The sequence below is a fragment of the Aquarana catesbeiana genome, linkage group LG01 (assembly GCF_042186555.1).
Source record: "Aquarana catesbeiana isolate 2022-GZ linkage group LG01, ASM4218655v1, whole genome shotgun sequence".
Classification (NCBI taxonomy): domain Eukaryota; kingdom Metazoa; phylum Chordata; class Amphibia; order Anura; family Ranidae; genus Aquarana; species Aquarana catesbeiana.
Genome location: NC_133324.1, coordinates 835,825,780 through 835,847,389, shown reverse-complemented (window position 1 = coordinate 835,847,389; position 21,610 = coordinate 835,825,780). Strand labels below are relative to the sequence as shown.

General features: G+C 44.1%; 1 protein-coding gene across 4 annotated transcripts in view; it reads right to left on the bottom strand.

Annotated features, from left to right (window-relative positions):
• Window positions 1-21,610, bottom strand: part of RBM47 (RNA binding motif protein 47) — a 184,522-nt gene that overhangs the window by 100,041 nt on the left and 62,871 nt on the right. For all 4 annotated transcript variants that reach the window (XM_073608541.1, XM_073608540.1, XM_073608544.1 and 1 more), the window contains one exon: window positions 467-663. The gene's annotated coding sequence lies outside the window, so the exon portion shown is untranslated. The remainder of the gene's footprint in view (window positions 1-466; window positions 664-21,610) is intronic.

Sequence of the window (21,610 nt, the reverse complement as noted above, 5' to 3'; positions counted from 1 at the left end):
GAAAAGGTGTGCCCGGTAGTAAAGAAAACACGTGAAGAATATATGCTAAAGTAATGCACATTTAATTCTGGACCTACACCTAGAATGACAAGTTGAAATGTATTTTCACCTGTATGATGACAGTCCAGAAGCTGTACACACAGTGCCAGGACCTCCCAGTTTCTGCACTGAATCTGTCAAAGGTCACATCTACATTCCAAGCTTAAATGAACAGAAACCTATTCACATTACCTGGAATCAACCAAGGCCTGATCCAAAGGTTTAACCAGTCCTTTGGCACTTGGTCACATACTGATTAAAGCATTAATGACTTAAGTGATCCAGTTTTCAGGCTACGCAGCACAGGAGGGTATGAGACAAACAGATAAATGTTAAGTTATAAAAATCTGCAACATGGCTAATAAATGGAGGCAATGCCTAGAATTCCAGGGCTCTTGGCTTTAGTAAAATAACTTAATTGGCATACCTGTTGGCTGGTGGATAACAGGAGAGAAGACTGAGGTCTTGTGCTTTCAGACTGATTCTGTCAAGTGGGCCGAGTTTCAATACGCAGACCTCAAGGACACCGAGGACTCTAGTGTTTGTTTAATGTTGGCTTAGGAGGTGCTGTCACCACACAGCTCTACCTGGCAGACCTTTGTACTCCCTGTTCATTTGGGATGCCTGGAAAATAAAGTTATGGCTGCTTAGAAGTGTTAGGCAATGTATATACATATAAAAGATTATTTACTCTCATGCATATAATGAGATTTATACTTGGAATGGACTAAACACATCTGCAAGTGTATTTGGCAAAACAGGAGAACTTTTGCTCCCTGACTATAGGTGTGCCCTGCCACCCTAAGGCATGTAATGTGTTGGCTTCTTGTCCTGGGTACATTAGTAGCAGGTCAACATGATTCCTAGCAGTGCCACAGATCTACAGAATTGGTACAGTGCTCTCTATACCCATTAAACATGAGTTTACATCACTGCACTTTGCACAGAATTAGAGCCCTTTTTAATAAGCTTACTGAATAACTCCGTACACTACCGAGTCTATTATAATTTGTTTTACTTAGTAGGACAGCACTGATGATGTAAGTACACAGAGCAACCAGTTTAGAGTAGTGAGCTGATTTCTAAATAGAACTCTGCACAAACACTTTGCCCTTTTACCGTTTTATTAATGATCCTTTTAATAGATGGCTACCTTATATGCAATATAATAGACAGCCATAGAGTAGAGTTCACACTGTACGGTTAGATGCACTTTAAAGGGTATATAAAACCAAGAACAAAAATAGCTTCACCAGAACATAAATGTGGTGGCTGCATTGGTTTTCTTTTTATACTTCCTTTTTCTTTATGTGGTCCTACCATTAACAAACTTCCTAAGATGCCAACACTCACTCACCATGCTGTATCTATGGAGGAACAGCTTTGACAGCTTAGGGCAGGGCTACAGAAAACCTTCCCCTCTCTTTTTCTTCTTCCTAACTAAGGGATTGGGTGGGGGGATGTTCTGTAGCCCTTAAGCCTAGTACACACGGGCCGAATGTCGTTCGGCCAGCTTCTGTCGGATGTGCATGCTGGAAAACCAGCGGCCAACCAGCTCCTGATCAACATTTTCAGCCAATGGCTGAAAGCGCTGACCAAAGTGATCTGGGCGGGGGCTGTCAGAACACAATAGCTCAGCAGGGGAGATCGCTGTACTAACCTCGGACTGTTAGTACAGTGGCTCCGAACGGAGCTGTCAGTTTTTTTTTTTGGTTGAACGAAAAAAAAACAAAAGAAACAAATGCTGTGTACTAGGCTATAAATGAAAACAATCTAACTGATAAGAGTGTAGAGAAAGCATAGGATGGTTATTAGCTTACAAGATTTTAGGCAGGAGATCCATAGTTTTTTTTTTTTTTTGCACATCAAACTAAAAGATTTTAATGGTGAGAAAAATTGAACAAATAAGAGAAGTTCTTTGTTAGGGTTTACATGCATTTTAATGATTAAAACTTTTGAACAATACTATTTCTAATTGTGCTGGAGGCATTTTTGCGCTAGTAGAATATGAAATCTGGTGGATGTGAATGCATTCCCTTTAACTCCAGAGCAAGTCTGGTGATTTGTCACATTGAAAGGTGTTGTCAGCGATCCACCCAACACACCCGAAACTTCCAACACATCATGAAAGGTCAGTTTTGCCATAAGCCAAACAGTGGCTGCATCCAATCAGATGCAATGAGCACCACTTCTCAGGATGGCAGACTCATCTGAATGATGTAACAGCTGTCCCAACAAATTCCCTTCAAATTACTCCAAATATGGGTCGATTACATGTGTTACTGCGCATTGCTAGAAATAATTGAAATACAATCTGGAAATGAATATATGATTTTACATTTTGACCACAGATACATGTCCGTATTTACTAAATGATATATATTAATAAACTAAAGATAATATTTTCTGCTAGAAAATATATATTCACTTTAAAGCCACAGAAACGCTGATTCTTTAATAGCTACCTGTACTTGTTTATTGCAAGAGAGGAAATATTTATTCATCTTAATTCTCTGTCACATTGTGAGGAAGTATGAAGAACTCATGGATGTGAGTCAGCTAAGGTCAGCGAGTTTTTTTTTTTTGTTTTTTGGTAAAAATAGAATTTTGATAATAGGTTTGCTGAATCCTCACTTCTTCCCCAGAAAATTATCAGTAAAATGCAGAGATCTTTCCTTTTGTTGATTACTTATTTACAATGTAGTTTGTGCAGACCACTAAAACATTGCAATAACATTTGATGTTTTTAATAACAATTTCTTTGCAAATCTCAGTTGTTTTGTACAAAAAAAAATAAAACAAAAAAAAAAAAAAAATGTACATGCTAGCTAGTAGCTACAATAGAAAAAGTAAGATTTGTTTACAGACTGAATTGAAGTTAAAGTTTTAATTACACTGTGTATGAGAACCGCAAACCAAAAACATTAATGCCCCGTACACACAGTCGGACATTGATCGGACATTCCGACATCAAAATCCATGGATTTTTTTTCCAACAGATGTTGGCTCAAACTTGTCTTGCATACACACGGTCGCACAAAGTTGTCGGAAAATCCGATTGTTCTGAACGCAGTGACGTAAAACACGTACGTCGGGACGATAAACAGGGCAGTAGCCAATAGCTTTCGTCTCTTAATCTATTCTGAGCATGCGTGGCACTTTGTGCGTCGGATTTGTATACACACGATCAGAATTTAACCGATCGGATTTTGTTGTCGGAAAATTTTTATAGCCTGCTCTCAAACTTTGTGTGTCGGAAATTCCGACAGAAAAAGTCCGATGGAGCCCACACACGATCGGAACTTCCGACAACACAATCCGATCGCACTTTTTCAGTCGGAAAATCCGACCGTGTGTACGGGCACAACACAAAAAAAACACACAAGTTTGTTTTACAGGAGGCAGCAGCATGTGCATCCATTCAAATCATACACCGATTACTGCAGGCTCTCTGCACACTCATGTGACATGGCATTGCAGGGAGGTGGGAAGTGCCATAGGGTCCCCCATACTTCACAGTACCAGGCAGGTCTTCTAGTGATACAGTGTGCAGGGCTGCTGTTGGAAAACACTGGGCCCCATACAGCCTACTTGACAGCCCCCCCCCAAACATATCAAAACAATATTTTCACTTAAAATACACTAAAATCCTTACTGACATACACAAACATAACATAACTTACAAAATTCGTGCTAAATGTAAAAGATAAAACTGTATTGAATTAATAAAAAGTTTTGTGTGTAAATGAGGCTGATTCACATAGGTGCTGTGTTTTTTTTTTTTTAACCACTTGCCGACCACCCGCCGCACTTTTACTGCGGCAGAATGGCACGGCAGGGCGAAACAACATTATGTTATGCCGCTTCGCCCTGTGGCCACTAGGGGCTCGCCCCCGGAAAATGATGCTCGTGACACATGGAGAACCGGGATCTGTGTGTGTAAACACACAGATCCCAGTTCTCTGAGGGGAGAACAGACTGATCGTCTGTTCATACAGGGTATGAACAGCGATCTGTCATCTCCCCTAGACTGTCATCTCCCCTAGAGAGTCCCCTCCCGCCTTCAGTTAGAACACACACTAGGGAACACAGTTAACCCCTTGACCACCCCCTAGTGTTTAACCTCTTCCTTGCCAGTGACATTTTTACAGTAATCAGTGCATTTTTATAGCACTGATTGCGGTATAAGTGCCAATGGTCCCAAAAATGTGTCAAGTGTCCGATGTGTCTGCCCTAATGTCGCAGTGCCGATAAAAATCACAGATCACCGCCATTACTAGTAAAAATAATAATAATAATAATAATAATAATAATAAAAATGCTATAAATCTATCCCCTATTTTGTAGAGGCAATAACTTTTGTGCAAACCAATCAATATACGCTTATTGTGATTTTTATTACCAAAAATATGTAGAAGAATACATATCAGCCTAAACTAAGAAAAAATTAGTTTTAAAAAAAAAAAGGGGGATATTTATTATAGCAAAAAGTACAAAATATTGTGTTTTTTTCAAAATTGACGCTCTTTTTTTGTTTATAGCGCAAAAAATAAAAACCACAGAGATGATCAAATACCACCAAAAGACAGCTCTATTTGTGGGAAAAAAGGGACGTCAATTTTGTTTTGGTGCAGCACCGCGCGACCGCGCACTTGTCAGTTAAAGTGACGCAGTGCCGAATCGCAAAAAATGGCCCGGTCATTCAGCAGCCAAATCTTTCAGGGCTGAAGCGGTTAATGTGGCTATTGCTGTGTGCAGGCAGCCTATGCTATACTATGGGGATGCAGCAGCTGTACGAACGCAGCCTCGGATTCTCATTTGACAGGCGTGTGGATGTAGGTGTATGGCCCCCGAACATTGACAGTGTGCATTCAGGGCCACTTGCCCACAATCTGCTACTAATGGCTTGGTGCCAGATATCACAGCGTACCTTCAGGCTGGGTTCACACAGGTGCGGCTGCGGTTTGCAGACGGGAGTCCGGTGGGTTTCTGTTCACCGTTTCAGGTGCCCATTTCTCCCTGAATTCGCACCTGAACTGGACCCAAAAATGCACAGGACCCTTTTCAAAACCGTCACCGGACATGTGTGACCCGGCTCCATTAAAAGCCAGTCACATTCACATCATGCGACTTGGATGTGGTTAAAAATGCATCTAATTTGCATATATGTGAACCCAGCCTAAAAGGTCTAGTGGCGTCCCTACCTTGACAGGCCAGGGCTGGTGGCAAAAGGTGGATTTACTCAATATTAAGTGGCTGGTCATAAAGTTATGATTGATTGGTGCAGCAAGCAAGTAAAAAATCAAAGGGTATGGGAGGAAAATTGTCGGCTGAACAGTAACTGTATCCTGTCAGATGCAGTTACCGTTGAGATATTCAAGCAGCCTATGCTACTTGAATACAATAGCTGGCAGCAGAGATTCCTCCATTCAAGCTGACCATATACCAATAGATTCTGGCAGCTGTCAAAATACCCAAACAGCAGCTGCATCAGACTGGATGCAGACACTGTCCAGCTGACAATTTTATGGACTTTCTGGCAGGATCAACAGTTAATAAAACAAAGACTACTGCATTAAAGCTCTTAACAGACTGCATCAAATATGTAATTTGCCCATAGTTCCACTTTAAGCTCAACAGTTGTAAAACTGATGACCACTAGAGGGAGTATTTACAATCAACTACAACAATCAAAACATGGAACAAGTAGGGATGAGCTTCGTGTTCGAGTCGAACCCATGTTCGACTCGAACATCGGCTGTTCGCCCGTTCGCCGAATTGCGAACGATATGGGCCGTTCGCGCTAAATTCGTGTGGCGCGTCACGGCCCATAATTCAATGCGGCATCGCAGTGCATTGCTGGCTGATGATTGGCCAAGCATGCACTATGACCCGCATGCTTGGCCAATCACAGCGCCGTCAGTAGAGAGAGCTGTAATTGGCCAAAGCCAGGGTGGCTTTGGCCAATTATGGCTCAGGGGATTTAGTACACACCCCACACTATATAAGGCCACCTGCACGGCGGCCCTGTGTAGTGTGTGTTCCGGTGTGCTGAGAGATAGAGAGAGAGAGAGACAGTGTCATTTGATTTGAGTTAGATAGATTAGGCAGAACAGTCAGTCAGTTAGCTGCACTTACAGTGTATTGTGTATATATATGCATCCCAGGTGTTGCATATATATATATACACTGTATTCAGTTTAGCTAGATCCGTTCCTGTTATCTTCTATCTAGACTATTTACATTTAGTGCAGTGCGTCCTGCTCACAGTGTTCAGCTAGATCCGTTCCTGCTATTTACATTTAGTGCAGTGCGTCCTGCTCACAGTGTTCAGCTAGATCCGTTCCTGTTATCTTCTAGACTATTTACATTTAGTGCAGTGCGTCCTGCTCACAGTGTTCAGCTAGATCCGTTCCTGCAATTTACATTTAGTGCAGTGCGTCCTGCTCACAGTGTTCAGCTAGATCCGTTCCTGCTATTTACATTTAGTGCAGTGCGTCCTGCTCACAGTGTTCAGCTAGATCCGTTCCTGCTATTTACATTTAGTGCAGTGCGTCCTGCTCACAGTGTTCAGCTAGATCCGTTCCTGCTATTTACATTTAGTGCAGTGCGTCCTGCTCACAGTGTTCAGCTAGATCCGTTCCTGCTATTTACATTTAGTGCAGTGCGTCCTGCTCACAGTGTTCAGCTAGATCTGTTCCTGCTATTTACATTTAGTGCAGTGCGTCCTGCTCACAGTGTTCAGCTAGATCCGTTCCTGCTATTTACATTTAGTGCAGTGCGTCCTGCTCACAGTGTTCAGCTAGATCCGTTCCTGCTATTTACATTTAGTGCAGTGCGTCCTGCTCACAGTGTTCAGCTAGATCCGTTCCTGTTATCTTCTAGACTATTTACATTTAGTGCAGTGCGTCCTGCTCACAGTGTTCAGCTAGATCAGTTCCTGTTATTTACATTTAGTGCAGTGCGTCCTGCTCACAGTGTTCAGCTGGATCCGTTCCTGCTATTTACATTTAGTGCAGTGCGTCCTGCTCACAGTGTTCAGCTAGAGCCGTTCCTGCTATTTACATTTAGTGCAGTGTGTCCTGCTCACAGTGTTCAGCTAGATCCGTTCCTGTTATCTTCTAGACTATTTACATTTAGTGCAGTGCGTCCTGCTCACAGTGTTCAGCTAGATCCGTTCCTGCTATTTACATTTAGTGCAGTGCGTCCTGCTCACAGTGTTCAGCTAGATCCGTTCCTGTTATCTTCTAGACTATTTACATTTAGTGCAGTGCGTCCTGCTCACAGTGTTCAGCTAGATCCGTTCCTGTTATCTTCTAGACTATTTACATTTAGTGCAGTGCGTCCTGCTCACAGTGTTCAGCTAGATCCGTTCCTGTTATCTTCTAGACTATTTACATTTAGTGCAGTGCGTCCTGCTCACAGTGTTCAGCTAGATCCGTTCCTGTTATCTTCTAGACTATTTACATTTAGTGCAGTGCGTCCTGCTCACAGTGTTCAGCTAGATCCGTTCCTGTTATCTTCCTACTGACAGGCAGGCTTGTCTGGTTACAGTATATAAAGCTACCTGAAGAAAATTACAGGTGTTCTATTTGATCCTATTAGTACCACGGTCAGGCAGCTAGACTATTTACATTTAGTACAGTGCGTCCTGCTCACAGTGTTCAGCTAGATCCGTTCCTGTTATCTTCCTACTGACAGGCAGGCTTGTCTGGTTACAGTATATAAAGCTACCTGAAGAAAATTACAGGTGTTCTATTTGATCCTATTAGTACCACGGTCAGGCAGCTAGACTATTTACATTTAGTACAGTGCGTCCTGCTCACAGTGTACAGCTAGATCCGTTCCTGTTATCTTCCTACTGACAGGCAGGCTTGTCTGGTTACAGTATATAAAGCTACCTGAAGAAAATTACAGGTGTTCTATTTGATCCTATTAGTACCACGGTCAGGCAGCTAGACTATTTACATTTAGTACAGTGCGTCCTGCTCACAGTGTTCAGCTAGATCCGTTCCTGTTATCTTCCTACTGACAGGCAGGCTTGTCTGGTTACAGTATATAAAGCTACCTGAAGAAAATTACAGGTGTTCTATCCCAGCTTAGTGCAGCTACAGGCCATTAGTATGTCTGGAAGGCCAAGAAGGAGAGGCAGACAGTCACAAGCCAATAAGAGAGGGCAAGCAGGCTCTGTGTCTAGTGCTGGTCGTGGAGACGGTGCATCCTCATCAGCACGTGGCCATGGGACACGCTTGGCCTTTTTTTCGGCAGCTGGCCGTGTTGAGCCGCAACATGCGGAAGACTTGGTCGAGTGGATGACCAAGCCGTCCTCATCCTCCTCATCCTCTCTCACCCATGCCCAGGGTGCTTTGTCTGGCAAAGCAGCGGCCTCTTCCCTCAGCTCAATGTCATCAGTGACTCCTTCCCTAGCTCCACCATGTCCTCATGAGGATTCCCTCGAACTGTTTGACCACAGTGTTGGGTACATGCTCCAGGAGGATGCCCAGCGTTTGGAAGGCTCTGATGATGATACTGAGCTCGATGAAGGCAGTAACATGAGCACGGACAGAGGGGGTGCCCAAGAAGGACAGCAATCTGGCAGTCATGCCCCCCCTGCTGCAGCATACTGCCAGGTTTGCTCCAGTGATGAGGAGGGAGGGGATGATGAGGTCACTGACTCAACGTGGGTGCCTGATAGGAGAGAGGAGGAGGAGGAGGAGGAGGCGGCGGCACATCACCAACGAGGCAGGATGCCCTCCAGGGGCCAGCCTAAGGGCAGCACATTGACTGCATCACACCCCAAAGCTCCACATGTGCAGGGCGCTGCAGTCTCTGCGCGTTATTCAAAAAGTTCTTTGGTGTGGGCCTTTTTTGAGACGAGTGCATCAGATCGCACCTCTGCTATTTGCAACATATGTCTCAAGCGTATCTCGCGTGGCCAAAACATCTCCCGCTTGGGTACCACATGCTTGACCAGACATATGTTGACCTGCCATGCAGTTCGTTGGCAAGCGTATCTAAAAGACCCACACCAAAGAACAAAGAGGATCTCTCCTTGCTCCTCATCAGCTGAGATTTCCAACCCCACTAGACCTTCAGTCCTCTCTGAGACCTGCAGTGAGAGGAATGAAGGTGTAGAATTAGGTGTGTCACAGCCAAGTACTTGTGGGCAATCTGCTTTTGGTACACCGACGTCAGATTGTACCAGGCAAATTTCCCTGCCCCAGCTGCTGCACCGCCGAAAGAAGTTTGCTCCCAGCCATCCACATGCCCAGCGGTTGAATGCTAGCTTGGCAAAATTGCTAGCACTTCAACTGCTGCCTTTTCAGTTGGTAGACTCTGCCCCCTTCCGTGAGTTTGTGGAATGTGCGGTTCCTCAGTGGCAGGTACCCAAACGCCACTTTTTCTCACGGAAGGCGATTCCGGCTCTCTACCGGCATGTGGAAGGCAATGTCCATGCCTCGCTGGACAGGGCGGTCAGCGGTAAGGTGCATATTACCGCTGACTCATGGTCCAGCAGGCATGGACAGGGACGTTACCTAAGTTTCACGGCGCATTGGGTGACTCTGCTGGCAGCTGGGAAGGATGCAGGACAAGGTGCAGTAGTGTTTGAGGTTGTTCCGCCACCACGCCTCCAAAATGCTGATTGTGACACACCTCTCTCCTCCACCCCCTCCTCTTCTTCTTCCTCCATGGCCTCTTCCTCGGAACCAGCGGTGCTCCGTAGGCGTTCAAGGGGCTACGCAAGTACGCAGGCCAAAAGATGCCATGCGGTGCTTGAGCTGGTGTGCTTGGGGGACAGGAGCCACACTGGGGCAGAGGTTCTGTCAGCTCTGCAGGGGCAGGTTCAGAGGTGGTTGACGCCACGCCAACTTAAGGCAGGAATGGTGGTTTGCGACAATGGCACCAACCTCCTCTCTGCCCTCCGACAGGGACAAATGACCCATGTGCCCTGTTTGGCTCACGTCCTTAACTTGGTGGTGCAGCGGTTCTTGGGCAGGTACCCGGGCTTACAGGATGTCCTGAGGCAGGCCAGGAAAGTCTGTGTGCATTTCCGCCGGTCATATAATGCCAGTGCTCGGCTGACGGACCTCCAAAAGGAGTTTAACCTGCCCAAGAACCGCCTAATCTGTGACATGCCCACCAGGTGGAACTCAACGTTGGCCATGCTGCAGCGGCTGCACACGCAGCAGAGGGCCATCAATGAGTACCTGTGCGACTATGGCACCAGGACAGGGTCAGGGGAGCTTGGTTTTTTTTCCCCACGCCAGTGGGCCATGATCAGGGATGCATGCACTGTCCTGTCACCATTCGAAGAGGCCACGAGGATGGTGAGCACTGACAGTGCATGCATCAGTGACACTGTCCCCCTTGTCCACCTGTTGGAGCACACGCTGCGTGGAATAATGGACAGGGCACTTGAGGCAGAACAGAGGCAGGAAGAGGAGGACTTCCTTAGCTCTCAAGGCCCCCTTTATCCAGACAGTGTTCCTGCGTGCCCGCCGATCACACAGGAAGAGGACGAGGAGGAGGAGGAGGAGGAGGAGGAAGATTGTGTCAGTATGGAGGTGGAGCCTGGCACTCAGCATCAGCAGCAGTCTTTAAGGGATCAGTCCCAAGGAACACATGGACTTGTACGTGGCTGGGAGGAGGTGGCTGCGGACGTTGTTGTCCTTAGTGACCCAGAGGACTCCGGACCGAATGCCTCAGCAAACCTACGCTGCATGGCCTCCCTGATCCTGCAAAGCCTGCGTAAGGATCCTCGTATTCGTGGTATCAAGGAGAAGGACCAATACTGGCTGGCAACCCTCCTTGATCCACGTTACAAGGGTAAGGTTGCGGACCTTATCTTGCCATCGCAGAGGGAGCAGAGGATGAAACATCTTCGGGAGGCCTTGCAGAAAGGTCTGTGCAACGCGTTCCCAGAGACTGGGAGGTTACAAACTCCTGTTTCTGGACAACGTGTTGCTGAGGCTTCGGTCAGTCAAAGAAGGAGCGGTGGAGAAGGTGGCCGTCTGACCGATGCGTTCAGACAATTTTTTGGTCCGCAGCCCCAAGGTATGATCGGTTCCAGCAACCATCGCCAGCGTCTGTTTTACATGGTGCAGGAATACCTAGGGGCAAGATCAGACTTGGACACCTTTCCCACCGAAAATCCTCTGGGTTACTGGGTCTTGAGGATGGATCACTGGCCAGAGCTTGCACAGTATGCAATTGAGCTACTGGCCTGTCCTGCATCCAGCGTTCTTTCGGAACGCACATTCAGTGCTGCTGGAGGCGTGGTAACCGATCACAGGGTGCGTCTGTCCACCGACTCGGTCGATCGGCTGACCTTCATAAAAATGAATGAGTCTTGGATCACCACCAGCTACCAAGCACCTGATGCTGATGTAACCGAATAATTTTTTTTGAAATCTCAGATCCCTTCAAAGACTGCCTATGCTGATGCTGAGTGACTATCCCTGAGTAATTATCCTCTTCCTCCTCAATCATCACGCTGATAGCTTGTAAGAACATTTTTGGTTCTGGGCGCCACCACCAGTGCCTAAGGCACAATTTTTCAGCCCCTGTTTAACAGGGGCGTGTAATTACAATTTTTGATGTAATACTTTGCAGCAGGGCTCGTTCCTGCATTCCAACTAGAGTGTCTGTGAGGGGTTGCAGTGTTGTGGCACCAGCACCAGTGCCTAAGGCCCAATTTTTCTGCCCCTGTCTAACAGGGGCGTGTAATTACAATTTTTGATGCAATACTTTGCAGCAGGGCTCGTTCCTGCGTTCCAACTAGAGTGTCTGTGAGGGGTTGCAGTGTTGTGGCACCAGCACCAGTGCCTAAGGCCCAATTTTTCTGCCCCTGTCTAACAGGGGCATGTAATTACAATTTTTGAAGCAATACTTTGCAGCAGGGCTCGTTCCTGCGTTCCAATTAGAGTGTCTGTGAGGGGTTGCAGTGTTGTGGTACCAGCACCAGTGCCTAAGGCCTAATTTTTCAGCTCCTGTTCAACAGGGGCATGTAATTACAATTCTTGATCTAATATTTCACAGCAGGGCCCTGTGAGGGCTTACAGTGTTGTGGCCACAGCAACACCTAAGGCCCAAATTTCTGCTGAGTATATAGGGCAGGACCCTACTTTCAAACATCTAACTTACAAACGACTCCTACTTGCAAACGGAAGGAGACAACAGGAAGTGAGATGAAATCTACCCCTAGGAAGGGAAATTCTCTCCTGTAAGAGTTAATATGGGAAAACAATTTCTCCTTTCCACTGATGCTTTCCAATCCTTGTTCCACAAAAAAACCCAAATTTTCAAAAAACATTTTTCATTGGGACAAAAAAGTGAGGTGAAATCTTCTGAAGAGGAGGAAAGACAGCAAAACAAATGTCACAGGGGTGATAACCCTTCCCTATGTTTTCCAAAAAGCTTAGAAAAGATTTTTTGGCTGGAGCTAAACACGTTAAAAATGTTCAAAATTACAAACAGATTCTACTTAACAACAAACCTACAGTCCCTGTCTTGTTTGCACTGCCTGTATACTGCTGTTCAGAGTATATAGGGCCTGGTGGCCCCACACCTTTCCTTATTTTAATTTGGGTGCGGGGTTCCCCTTAATATCCATACAAGACCCAAAGGGCCTGGTAATGGACTGGGGGGTACCCATGCCGTTTGTCTCACTGATTTTCATCCATATTGCCATGACCCGACATGACATTAAACCCGCAAGCAGTTTTAAATGAGATTTTTTCCTTTAAAAATGACATTTGGTGCAGGGACTGTTCTAAACATGGGAAACACGCGTCACTTTACAGGCATACTATAGACACCCCCCAGGTACGATATTTAAAGGAATATTTCACTTTTTTTTTTTTTACTTTAAGCATCATTAAAATCACTGCTCCCGAAAAAACGGCCGTTTTTAAAAGTTTTTTTTGCATTGATACATGTCCCCTGGGGTAGGACCCGGGTCCCCAAACCCTTTTTAGGACAATACCATGCAAATTAGCCTTTAAAATGAGCACTTTTGATTTCGAACGTTCGAGTCCCATAGACGTCAATGGGGTTCTAACGTTCGTGCGAACTTTCGGTCCGTTCGCGGGTTCTGGTGCGAACCGAACCGGGGGGTGTTCGGCTCATCCCTAGGAACAAGTAAAAAGCTTGAAAATCATTCAAAAACTTTACTTTAGGGTAAAAGTTACTCAAAATATGCAAAATGTGCTAGAATTTTGTTTTATGTTCAAGTAGATGTAAATTCTAACTTAACATAACTGACATAACATTTTTAAAGCACTGCATATAAAATTCAAGGATTTTTTATTTTAGAAAATTCTGATTTCACCCTTTTTCTTTTTTTCTTTTTTATCTCAATGCTGCGGATTTCCTGTGGCCTTTGTGCGGACACATATTTCTTCCAAACCTTATTGGGCATTTTAGGTGAACAGCCCAGACATAAAATGGCTTAGTACATCAGATGATCAGTACATCACACCCATACACTCCAGAGTACATAGATGCCTTTGTTTGTTCATTTTTCTAATCATTAGTGGGGTCCAATCGACATTCATTTTCGGTTGCAGAGCCGAGAAAATTTCGAGGGAGCGGGATGGAAATTTTCTTCTCGAATGTAAGAATTTCTAACAGCATATGTGGCTTTCGTTCGATAAAGTCTATTCATTCTAAAATCAAATATTAAAATCCTGAATGACATTTGAATGTTCTGGAAGCTTTCGTACAAATTTTGATGAACTGACCTACACTATATTGTCAAAAGTATTGGGATGCCTGCCTTTACACGCACATGAACTTTAATGGCATCCCAGTCTTATTCCGTAGGGTTCAACATTGAGTTGGCCCTCCCTTTGCAGCTATAACAGCTTCAACTCTTCTGGGAAGGCTGTCCACAAGGTTTAGGAGTGTGTCTATGGGAATGTTTGACCATTACTCCAGAGGCATATTTGTGAGGTCAGGCACTGATGTGAATGAGAAGGCCTGGCTCGCAGTCTCTGCTCTAATTCATCCCAAAGGTGTTATATTGGGTTGAGGTCAAGCCAGTCAAGTTTCTCCACCCCAAACTCGCTCATCCATGTCTTTATGGACCTTGCTTTGTGCACTGGTGTGCAGTCATGTTGGAATAGAAAGGGGCCACCCCCAAACTGTTCCCACAAAGTTGGGAGCATGAAATTGTCCAAAATGTCTTGGTATGCTGACACGTTAAGAATTCCCTTTACTGGAACTAAGGGGCCAAGCCCAATCCCTGAAAAACAACCCCCCACCATAATCCCCACCTCCACCAAATGATTTTGACCATTGCACAAAGCAAGGTCCATAAAGACATGGATGAGCGACTTTGGGGTGGAGGAACTTGACTGGCCTGCACAGAGTCCTGACCTCAACCTGATAGATAGTGGAAACTGCGTGCCATGCCTTCTCGTCCAATATCATTGCCTGACCTCACAAATGCGCTTTTGGAAGAATGGTCAAATATTCCCATAAACACACTCCTAAAGCTTGTGGACAGCCTTCTCAGAAGAGGTGAAGCTTTTATAGCTGCAATGGGTGGGCCAACTCAGCATAGAATCCTACGGACTAAGACTGGGATGCCATTAAAGTTTGTGTGTGTAAAGGCAGGCGTCCCAATACTTTTGACAATATAGTGTATATTTCAATAAGAAAATCTTCCACAAAAGTGTAAGTTGTGCATTTCTGCAACTATAGAAAATGATTGCACCAGAAAGCAAGCTGGGATCATACTGTGGCCCTTTTTCGAAGATCCAGCTGAGTGCACATTTTTGAACAACTCTCCTTACAGACAGTAAAGAATTTTCATCAGTGCTAAATAAACTTAACTTAGGAGGCTCTTGAAGAAGCAATCCGTCATTCTCTCCTACAGCTTACTGCAGGTAAAAGCAACAGAGAAATGGAAGTGCTAAGAGAGCATTATACTGATTTATCGAGCAAAAGACTTACTGATTTGCATGTTAAACAAGCATGTTTGAATTATTATTATATAATTTGAAGTGCAACCCCAATTCCAAAAAAGTTACGACGCTGTGCAAACTCTACATAAAAACAGAATGCAATGATTTGCAAAATTACTATATTTTTTTCTTAAAATGGTACATTTTCTTAGTTTGATATGTTTTCTATTTTCTATTGTGAATAAAATATGGTTTTATGAGATTTGCAAATCATTGCATTCAGTTTTGTATTTACATTTTAAAGAGCGTCCCAACATTTTGGAATTGGTATTGGTATTTAACCATTTGACCACCAGAAGATTTACCCCCTTCATGACCAGGCCATTTTTTTTTCTTTTTGCCACTGTGTTACTTTAACTGACAATTGTGCAGTCATGCAACGCTATATCCAAATTAAAAGTATCTAATTTTTTTTTCTTTTGGTGGTATTTGATCACCTCTGGGTTTTTTATTTTTTGTGCTATAAACAAAAAAAAAAACAAAAAAAAAAAACAAAAAAAAAAACAAAAAAAACAGAAAATTTGGAAAAAAAAACAATATTTTTTACTTTCTGCTATAAAACATATCCAGTACAAAAAAGGTAAAATCAAATTTCTTCATGAACTTAGGCCGATATGTATTCTGCTACATATATTTAGTAAAAAAAAAAAAAAAAAAAAATCGCAATAAGTGTATATTGATTGGTTTGCGCGAACATTATAGCGTCTACAAACTATGATATATATATACTGGAATTTGTATTTATTTATTTTTATATACTAGTAATAGAGGCGATCAGTGACTTATAGAGGGACTGTGATAGTATGGTGGGCAGTCGGATACCAACTGACACTTTTGACACTTTGTGGGAACCAGTGACACTAATACATTAATCAGAGAACAAGAAATTCCCCTGGAGGCGGGACTTTAAAAGGCACTAAACACAATGTAGTAGTGCCTTTAAAGCCCCACCTCCAGGGGAATTTCTTGTTCTTTGTTACCTAGGGATGTGGCACTCTTTGGAGCCAATCACTGAAGCCATTTAAACGAATACAGTGATCAGTGCTAAAAATATACACTGTCACTGTACTAATGACACTGGCTGGGAAGGGGTTAACATCTAGGGCAATCAAAGGGTTAAATTTGTTCCCGGACAGTGCTTGCTGCATTCACTGCGTGATGTTTTTACTAAGGGATGTGCTGGTTTCGCGGGGAAACAAAAAACAGCACAACCCCGCTGACAGGACAGAGCTCTGTATTGTTTACATTCACAGAGCTCTGTGCTGTCATCCTCTTCACCGATTAGCGGGTGCCGGTGGTCAGTCATTGGCCGGGACCCACTGATTGGCTATCTAGTACGTTATCCAGCGCAGGAGAGGCCCTCTGCTGTCGTACTCTTACTTGAGGCGGTCAGCAAGCAGTTAAGGAAAACATGTTCAAATAAAGGTGTCACAGAGAATAGAATCCATCTCTGTAAAAACTTAAAGCAAACTTTAATCTTAGGTTAAAAAAAAATGTTCTTTAAAAGAGAAGTACGGACAAAGCTTGTTTGGCCATAAATCTCTTGTGGGTCACAGGAGTACTCTCCTGTGACCCAGAATCAGCTGACAGCAGACTAAAGTCCACTGACAGCTGATGTCACAAAGCCGCTTCAGGCTCTGGAAGGATCCTAACAATAATATAGGGATTGACCCAGATGCTTGTTTGGCAGCATGCCGCTAAGAGCCTGAGCCAGCCGCTCCCCACCCCTCTCCTGCCCGGTGCTGGAGGGGCAGAGCAGAGGGCCCATGACCAACAGTCATCGCTCTCTGCTCAGAAAGGACCGAGAACTGAGCAATCAGTGGTCATATGATCGCTCAGTTCTCAGGTTTAGAGTTGACAGGGGACAGCTGCAGCATCACACTGCTGCTGCAGCAAGGAGGGGAGTATGCATGTTTTTTTTTATTAATCCAATCTATTGAAGTGTACCCCTAGTTTGGGATAGAGTACGGAAGGGTCAAGCTGGCCAAACACTGTGTCAATTTCCCACCTTCCACCTGAAAAATCAAAGACGCCAGGTGAAAGATTGATAGATCCAATCAGATGCAGCTACTTCTTGGGAATTTTTTTTTTTTTAAATAAATCTTCATTTTTGCAAGAATCGAATTATAACAACCAAGTGGTACAAGTATAGAATCATAAAAGGTATCCAGTTACATAACATGACACTAGCGCACATCACACACACAACATACAATTGTAGGAAAGAGCACTCCTTCAGGACCCACAAGGACACTTTTTGGGTATTCTGACAGTCGGTGCCGGTGGCTGTGAGAAAACAATAGCCCACCAGGGGGATTCATCCAATCATGAATTTTAGTGTGGATGGAGTTTTTATTGCTCAGAATGAGCAGCAGCTGTGCATGGCAACCAATCAGCTTCTATCTCTTTTTTTTTTTTTCAAATCAACCTGAACAAGCTGAAGATAGAAGTAGATTCTGTCAGCTCCAGTTTTCAGAAATCCCCCCCAATGTATGTGGTATTTTAAAGAGGATCTTTGGTCAATAAAAAATAAATAAATGTTAGGAGCTGAAAACACTGCAGCTGCTGACTTTTAATAAAAAGGCACTTACCTGTCCAGGGATTCAGTGCTGTCTCCATCCAGGCCAGTTCTTCACTGGTCTTTGGGTCCCTGGCACGACCATGTTGACTTTGGGAAGCCAGCTGTAACTCCTTCACAGCCGGTGTTCTATAGAATAATGTCTCCCGTCAAGGCATGGCGTGACGTCAACACAGCGCCTGCGCAGATCATCGGAGGCATTATCCAAAGCTATGCAAACAGCGGGAGGGCCGTAGTTGTCAGATTGAGCCTCAGTGTTACGGGACGGCTTGTGGGTGTGTTGAAGGGCGGGTTTTGTGTGTATTGCAACCCTCCCTTAGACACAGGCAAAACCCGCAGTTCAACACACCAAACCTGTCCTGTACCGCAGACTAAACCAGCCCTTTTGCACATGGAATACTCGCCTCACACCAGCGAGGCACAAGCTGACAAGTACATTCTCCCTCCGCTGTTTGCATAGCTTTGAATACTGCCTGTCGAATAGTGTCTCCTGTCTAAAAATACCTCTGACCATCTGCCCATGCACTGTGTTGACGTCATGCCAGCTGACTAACATATCAGCTGGAGTGACGTATGTTACTGCGCATGCGCAGACCCATCGGGGGGCATTTTTCGAAGGGAGGCATTTCTCGATAGAACACCGGCTTCCCACTACATAGGCTCAAGCCGGGCTGCACCTTGTGAATAGTCCCACAGGGACTTGTGAAGTGCCCCAGGAGGCTGTGGGCAGTCGGAGGAGAGGAGGAGCGGACCTCTTAGGCGATCTGAGCAGTAGTGGGAGCAGGTACCTTTCAAAATTATATATCCGCTCCCAAAAAATGAAAAAAAAAAAAAGTTGCATTAGTGGCAAAGGAGGAGTGAAGGAATAGAAAGAGTGGAGCTTCCGTTTTTAACTTAAGTTCTGCTATAACTAAATGAGTAATGAAGGAGAATGGAGAAACGACTCCATCTACAACTCTGCCGCACCTACTGATCTTTCCTTCGCTCCCCTGACTATCTGTTCAGCCCCCAGAAGCAAGGAAAGAAGCCCAGGGTGATCTCTAAAGTTGCTCCATTTGGAGCTTACACAGAGCTGGGGGCTCCCCCCTCACCATGTGACAGTGCTGGGCCAATGACCAGACAGAAATGCGGTCACAGGAAGTGAATCACAAGCCTCTCCATACCACATACCTCCCAACATTTTGAGATGGGAATGAGGGACACCTACTAGCAAACGTATGTAGGCATAGGACACGCCCCCTGCCACACCCCCTTAAAGGAGAATTAACAAAAAAAAAAAAAAAGTTAGTTGAATCCACAAGAGCGTTTTTTACCCATTATTATTATTATTATTATTTAACTATTCCTTTATATTGGCTTTTAAAATGTACAAATGCAGCAATTTAGAAATTGGATGAAAGGTTTAACACTGAGAAACAAAATGAGGGACAAATGAAGAGGAATGAGGGACAGAGGGACATTGCTCCAAATCAGGGACAGTTGAAAGCTATCATACCAGGCAATAACAGGTATTTTTTTCACTCTCAGCAAAAGTAACAGAGTATTGAGGAAGTAAAGGAAAGTTGAGTATGTGCTGCTGGGGAGGGTGGCAGCAAGGCAACCCTGTTGTTTACTGTCAGAACCTGGCATGAAGGCTTAACACTGGTTTGCTTTAGGGACCTGGCATGATGTACCTTTTTGTATCATAATTGCCTCTGCATAATCAATCATGTAACTCCTGGTTCAGTGGATAATTTGGTAAAGTTATTATAAAGAGACTATTCGTAAGGAAGCAGCTCTTATAGCACAGCAAACTTTTTTTATGTTAGTACATAGAAAGCATATACTCGAGTATAGGTCGATCCGAATATAAGCCGAGGCCCTTAATTTACCACAAAAAACTTGGAAAACGTATTGACCCAAGTATAAGCCGAGGGTGAGAAATGCAGCAGCTACTCTGAGTGGAAAAAAGGGTCAACAATGCCCATCTGCAGCTGCATGCCTCCCTGTGTCCTGTGTATGCCTCCCTGCGTCCCGGGCATGCCTCCCTGTGTTTCCTTTGCATGCCTCCTTGTGCCGATCTCCAGCCTCCGTGTGCCGATCTCCAGCCTCCGTGTGCCGATCAGCGTGTCATAAAAACATACGGCGGACATTCCAGTGTTCAAAAGCCGCTTATCCTCCTCGTCTGTGATAGGCAGAACACTCAATTTCCCAGCAGTCAGTGTTCAGCCTATCACGGACGTCCGCTCATCCTCATACCACAGACGAGGATGAGAGGATGTCCATGATAGGCTGAACACTGACTGCTAGGAAATTGAGTGTTCTGCCTATCACAGACAAGGAGAAGGCGTGGCTTTTGAACAGTGGAATGGGCGCCGTATGTTTTTATGACACACTGATCAGGTAGGCAGACGGCGGTGACTCGAGCATAAGCCGAGGGGGGCACTTTCAGCCTGAAAGAAGGGCTGAAATCTCGGCTTATACTCGAGTATATACGGTAGGTACATTAATACTGTTGAATATGTTGTACTCAAAGGAGAGCAACTCTATGCAATATAATGTAAACTATATGTCCATAATACACAGATTGTGTAACATAGGCTGAGTGGTAATCTGCCCATACAATTAGGCCTCATGCACACTGGACATTTTTACAGCTGCTGTTTTTGGCTTCAGATGTTTTTCTTCTACAGTCAGTAAACTCTCCAGCATGTTATCCTATGTGTCAAATGTTTTTGGCTGGGGAGTTTTTTGGCTGTTCTGAGAGGAGTTTATCAACTGTAACAACGCTTTAATGTAAAAAAAAAACGCCAAAAAACGCACAAACGCTTAAAAACGCAGCTCACCAGCATTTTTTTAAAGCGGGGTTCCATCCAAATTTTGAACATTATCTCTATGCATTCTCTTCCTTGCCTAGATGCTGACATGCTGTGTAATAAAATTTAAAAAGCCATAATTACCTTTTTTTTTCTAATCTTCTTAGCACTTCCTGGTTTTCCTCCCATGGGAGTAGGTGTGTTTCTAGCCTCTCCCAGACCTCCCACAGTCCCCTGGGAGCTAGTCTCAGGCTTCCCAGCATGCATTGTGCAACAGCGTCATCACAACATCTCCGTGAATGCTGGGAGCACAGCATTCACCGCATCCAGGAAATACATGCTTGTGGGCTTCAAATGCCCACAATGAAGATGGAAACCGCCTTCAGTGAATTTTAGAAGTTATTCTTTACAACTAAATCGGACACAGGCGGACTTATTACACAGAACATGTGAGTAGATAATCATGATAGATAGGTAGATAGATAGGTGGACCCCCGCTTTAACGTTTTTGATCCCATTGATAAAAAAAAAAAAAAAAGCAAAAGCAAAAAAACAACAACTTAAAAACACTGAAAAACAGGTTTTTAAAACGTTATTATAACGTCCAGTGTGCATGAGGCCTTACTGATTTAATGTTCATGATCAGCCAAGCAAAAGTGCACCTATGAAGTAGGCCCTTTGTCCTCACTAGGAGAAATGAGATCTATACAGTAGACATGAAAAAACTGCCTAGAGTTTTTCCTCTTTGACAAACTCATTAAAGTGTTATTAAAGCCAAAACACAAAAATGTAATAAATTGCAATTTACTTATTCTTAGATTTCACCTTTGGAAATGTCAGTCTAGGGGCAGAGGAGTGTTAGATGTACTAGCAGATTTAGATGCACTCAAAATCGAAGCCAAACTCCAGCTCACACTTTAGAAGCAGTTTCAGCAAACATTTTTTTTTCTTTTGGGATAAAGTTTTTTTACATACCTAAATAACAAAAAGCAAATCTTTGTAGGCACCCCTGTTAGTGGTTAATGGTTTTCCTCCACCCTCTAAATTCTACATTTACAGGATAGCTTGTTCTGATGAAAAACAACAGACTTACTGGCCAGATCAACAGGTAAAAATAAAAGCCTAAAAAGGAAAATGAATGCATGCACCTCATCTAAGAATTGGTAAGCTGCAATATAATAAAGTTTTGCTTTTGGGTTTATGAACTCTTATCTGATTCAATCATTTTC